At 34.0% G+C, this 6,000-nt stretch overlaps 1 protein-coding gene across 2 annotated transcripts in view; it reads right to left on the reverse strand.

Annotated features, from left to right (window-relative positions):
- LOC145293699 (kelch-like protein 24) overlaps window positions 1–5,062 on the reverse strand; it is a 196,994-nt gene extending 191,932 nt beyond the window's left edge. Inside the window, exon 1 of one of the 2 annotated variants that reach the window (XM_080140122.1) lies at window positions 4,859–5,062. The gene's annotated coding sequence lies outside the window, so the exon portion shown is untranslated. The remainder of the gene's footprint in view (window positions 1–4,858) is intronic. The other variant, XM_080140127.1, reaches the window with a different exon arrangement.
- Window positions 5,063–6,000: the final 938 nt, after the last annotated feature.

A 6,000-nucleotide genomic window follows, 5' to 3' on the forward strand; every position in this document is an offset into this window, starting at 1 on the left:
TATATATATATGTATTATATGTATAATATATATATTATATGTATAATATATATATATATATATATTATATGTATAATATATTATATGTATAATATATATACATATATATATAATATATGATTTATATTTTTCTAATTTTCTATTAACAAACCACTTTTGAATTGGTCCAAGGACTTTCTGTTCACCCTGTATATATATTATATGTATAATATATATATATATATATATATATATATATATATATATATATATATATATATATATATATATATTATATGTATAATATATATATTACATGTATAATATATATGCATATATATATAATATATACATATTATATAAGAACAAGTAGTTAATAAAACATGTTAAAAAGCACTTTGAAAAAGAGTTAAAAACATATTTAATTTTAAAAAGGAAGCACAAAATAAGTGGATAGTTCTTAATCCGCGGAGTTTCGAAGAAATACTTTCCTTCTTATCAGAGGGTAGGATTTAGCAAAATGCGGGATCGGATTTTGCTTGCAAAAGTATTTAATGAGACTACAAGTAAGTCATAGATCTTACTTGATAACAAAATTGGAAATTTAGCATCTGTAAGGTGATGGACTAGAGCATGGTTAATTATGGTCTCAAATATTTTGGCGAAAAGTGGGTGGAGGCTAATGGGACGATAATTAGATGGGTCAGTTCTTTCACCAGAATTCTTGAATACTGGTACCACAGAAGCAGTTTTCCAACAGTCCGGAAAGCAAGATACATTAAGGCATTTGTTGTAGAGTTAGGAGAGAATTGGAGCTACTTCGCCTGAGCACTTTTTTAATAGCGTAGCTGGAATGAGATCGGGTCCACATGCTTTTGAAGTGTCAAGGTTTTTTATGATATCATGCACCTGAGCAGGAGTGATTTTTAGATCATCTAACGTGGCGTCTGTCCACAAAGGAAAGTCAGGCAGGGGGTGGTTGGAGCGGTCCAGTGTGGAGTTTGAGGCAAACCGACTGGCAAGCATGTTAGCCTTGTCGGTTGCTGAGCAAAGAACCTCGTGATTGTTGGTTAGTGGGGGAATTGTTGATTGCCCATTATTTACTATAAACTGTTGTAGATTTTCCAGAAGTCACGAGTTCCTAATTTTTGTGCTTCGATGCGTTTTTTAGTGGTTTCAGTAAATTCTCTCTCAGCTGTCGCTATTTCTTTCTTAACGTTATTTCTAGCTTCTATATACTTCTGTCTGTTTGAACTGGACTTATGTCGGTTAAATCTGTGGTATGCATGCTACCTTTGAGCAATGGCAGTTGCGCAAGTAGAAGTAAACCATTGGGGAGAGTGGGGCTTGCTATAAAATTTCCGCATGGGAACATGTGCTTCAATTGCTGTTTTGAACCATTCAGTGGTCTCATTTGCGCACTGTTCAGCAGGAAGAGAAAAAATATTTCCCCATGGGGCATCTCTGATAAGATCTCTGATGGCTTCCCAGTCAGCCTTTTTATAATATCTCGTTGTTTTGAGCACTGGCTCTTCAGTTTTGGGTCTAGAGTTTAGTGCAATTTCGACCATTATCACCGCATGATCAGCATTCCCGAGTGGGCTGTTAGCATTTGTTATACAATCCTCGGGAACTGTGGTCAGAAACAGAAACAGAGTGATGCGTGTTGTTCTTGCTGGTCAGGGAAACGGGTTAGAAACGTAACAATTTGTGATAGGGAGTGAGATATAGCGAAGCTATGTGTTGTGTTGCCCACTGCATCTGTGTAAGTAGAGAATCCAAGCCAGTTTTTGTGATGGTCACCAAATATATGTACTTGGGCACTAGTGTTGAGGGAGAGTGCTGTGTCTATGCTGTCAGAGACTTTGTTAATTATGGTGCAGTCCTGGGTTGAGGGAGAGCGGTAGAGAAAATAAAAGTAGCTAATATTATGTTGTATGTTTAGTCTAAAGCACATAAAGTCTTGGTCGTCCGATTCTAGGTTTGTTTCTCTAGTCAAGGGGGAAGGTGTTACGAATGTAGACTCCAAGTCCGTGCATATGTCTGTCAGAGTCCTTACGGTAGAGTGGGAGATAGCCAGGCATGTTAAAGTAGTTAGAAGGGATGGAGGAGGGTAGGTTAGTCTCACTTAGTGCTAAGATATCCGGGGGGGGGGTAGGAGAAATGCTTCGACATCATTTAAATTAGTTCTAAAATATTGCTTGCAAAAGTATTAAATGAAACGACAAGTAAGTTATAGATCTTACTTGATAACAAAAAGTGAAGCAAAGGGAATAGGGAAGAGGGAATTCAGCTTTGCCTCGACAGTCGAGCTGTATATTTCTTCCATTCCTTTTTTTACGCACATTTTATTTTTCTTTTAATAATATATTGGAATTCTTTCCCTTTTCCTTGTACCTATTTGTGAATTATTCCATGGATTTCTGCCTTTTGGATTACTTTGGGTCATCTTCCAATTACACGATTCCTCTGGACTTTACTTGTGCGAATGGAAATTTAACTAACTTTCTTGGATTCTGCATCTTTGGATTTTACCGTCATTAGATAGTTTACCCTTCACCAAACTGTCCATTCACGTAAAGTCACTTTTTTATTCGCCCTATTCCCTAGTATAGTCATTTCAATAATAATAAAAACAAACAAATGAGATCTTTTCGTTTATTTGTAAGTGTTTTATTTTATTTTTTTTTAATATTTAAAAATAAAGCAAGATATCTTTCTGTCTACATGAAATTATTTTTTCACGCTAGAAATTTATTGCGATTACCAAATTATTTTATGTGGGGAAGAGTTTCTTTTTTATCTTTCGAACTTTGGAACATATAAAAAAAACTCATAAGGGGAAATAACTCTACCCGTTTCTAAAAAACTCGATGTCGGAAATAATAATTCCAATTAAATTAAATTAAATATATTATCAATATAATTATTATTATTTAAAGTTGATGAAATAACAATCTTAAATGGAACACTTAAAATAACTCCCTCACTAGAAACTTAAACTAACATACAGCTATTTAATATAATCGATTTTCCTTAATATAATATGAAAATGAGGTCATCTTAATCATATATTTTGAAAGAACCATACTATATATAGAAATAAATGAAATATTAAAGTAATTAATATTTTGTATATATTAATCAAATTGTGAACAAACAGACCGGAATATGAATTAATATAGATATAGTAGAACTCTGAGATACGGCATTAAAAATAAATAAAATACAGTACAGTATATAATACATGTGCATATAATCACATAACATTATGAATACCGCAAGAAAAGCATTGTATTTCAAATTGTAATCTAAAAAAAAAAAAAGTATCCTAAAGCCACCGTATCCTGTATGTATATATATGTATATAACGTACTAACTGCTGCCCGACGTTGCCCAGTCATACAACATGCTTAAACATAATATTTGAATTTATGCAGATACCGTATGTATTATTATAGAATCAATTCTCTCTTGATTATTATATACTAGCGGGGGTACCCGGCGTTGCCCGAGTGTTTGTTTCCGGGACGGGGGGGGGGGAGTTTTAAAAAATGTTATGGTAGGTAAGTAGGAAGGATCAAACCCGGAGTCATGAGTAAAAGTAGGAAAATAAAGTGTGAAAGAAAACAAAAAAAAAAACATCTGCAACGTTAACAGTTCGGCCACCAAGAAAAGTCCATTCCAGTTGTTTAGGAAAAAAAAAAAAAAACGACTACGGTAGGTCGGCGCGAACGTGAAAATATAATGTGAATTGTCCAGCACGCTAACCACTACGCCACAGAGCACTGCAGCTTAGTTTAGTGATTTTAAATAACTTCACCTGAAAGAACTACGAAGCCAAACCGGTGTTCTCTTCTCAACTGTTCCTTGTGAACGATCCCCAAACAGTGTTAAGTGGTGGCAGGGGGGGGGGGGGAATTTATTAGAGAGAAAATATTTTACCACTTCCATTGATCTTAACCGATTTTGGCCGTGACTTCTCAGCAGAAAAAGTATAGAAATCTAAGATTATCGAGGAATTTGAGAAATAATAAGCCTATAACACACCTCAGATATTGTTCTGCCGTTTGTGCATATTATATTTGCATGAAATATCTTGATTTTTAATCCTATTAAGGTCAAAATCAGACGAGAAAAAATGAGTTCATTTTATTTATATAGAGATTACGAGGAATAATTTGCCCGGGTGACTAATTTGTAAAAAAAAAATTAAAAAGTAATTAAAAAAATAATAATGATAATGTCTGTGTTTGTTTACAATATTATATCAGATGATATTTGGGCTTGACCATCTTAAACATAGTCTTTCTTCTTTTATAAATATCAAAAAAAGAATTTTAACTGGGAAATATTTTACCTTACACCGGCCAAGGGAAATAATCCCTTGGCCGGTGTAAGGTAAAATATTTCCCTTGTGAAAATTCTACAGTTATATCTACATTTAAGATCGGATTATTTTTTCGATTTTCGATACTTATTGGATGACTTTCTGTACAAAACATATCTAAGAACACTGCCAGACATATAAATTAGCTTTGTGTGAAATTTGCAAAAGATAGGCTCAGCCAGTTTGGAACCTATGAGGAGGGAACTCACACACACACACACACACACACACACACACACACACACACAAAGTGACTTTTATAAAATAGTAGATATATATGTAAATATAAATAAACTCTTTTTTTATTTTTCCTTTAATGAATATTCAATTAGCCTATGGAAGAATATTTAACATAATCAGATCCTCCATGGACAAGAGAAAAATCTAAGTTGTTCTCAATGGCCATATATTTAAACAACATTAACACAAGTGTGTCTCAGAGCTTCATCTTTGGACCTTTATTATTCTAGACATTTATAAACGCCTTACCTGATAAAATTGGGTCCGAGATGGGTATATTTGCTGAGGACAGCACACTCTATAATAGAAAGACGAATGTACACATACGAAAGACAATGGCAGTAATCCTAGAAAATGACCTTCAGTCTGTAATGGAATATGGCCGCAAATGAATAGCAAAATTTAATGCTACTAAGATTAAGTTTCTTTCCTTTAACTACAAGAGATCTTCTCAACGATCGATTGCCATGACAGATAACACCCAACCTGAAAGCTTATCCATCAAATTTCTCAGCTTAACATTCACAGGCAACACATATATATTTCTTTTTTTTTTTTTTTTACTTTTTTCCTTTTTCTCCCTCTCGTTTCTATTTCCTCTTTCTCCCTCTCGTTTCTATTTCCTCTTTCTCCCTCTCGTTTCTATTTCCCCTTTCTTCATCTTCTCTCTTTTCATTATGGACGTCATTCATTCCTTCTCGCTACTTTTTTTTTTATCATTCGCCTTTATTTGCATTATTCGAATTTTGTGACGTCATCCAGTGTTCAAAATAAATAGATGATCTTGAAGACCGTGAAATTATTCTAAAGCACCTGTTATATTAGATCACCGTCTGTTGTGCGTGCAAAAAGAAAGAAAATCTGTGAGCGAAGCAAGTCTCAACAAAGAAGAAATCGATGTCCACTTGATCAATAAATAAAACCTATAAAAACAAAATGAAATACGTAAATAAATAAGAAACAGACATTTCCTTTTTTAGTTGTAAGTAAAATGCTTGCTATTGATTATTGATCGAAATCGAAAATGAGAAATTAGGTTATTTTTATATTTACATATTTTAGTGATCAGACAATTCTAATATTTTTCTTGATCCCGATACAATGACCGATTTTGTTCTAATGTGTCTCGACAAGCTTCTGGGACTGACTTTGACTCCTTACCTGAAACGGAGCACATACATCAAATCTGTTGCCAATCTCGCTGGAAAAATGGTTGAATCACTCTACTGCTCCAGTAGGTATCTCACTGCTGATGCAATCCTCTATCTATATAAAAGCCGGGTATGCCCTAAAATGGAGTACTGTTGCCACATCTGGACAGAAGCTGCTCGGCACGCCCTAACCAGCCTTGATAGAATTCAGAATCAGCTTCGAAACCTAGTAGATGATGC

This window comes from Euprymna scolopes, chromosome 15, assembly GCF_053919585.1.
Source record: "Euprymna scolopes isolate OS-2025 chromosome 15, ASM5391958v1, whole genome shotgun sequence".
NCBI classification, from domain to species: Eukaryota; Metazoa; Mollusca; class Cephalopoda; order Sepiida; family Sepiolidae; genus Euprymna; species Euprymna scolopes.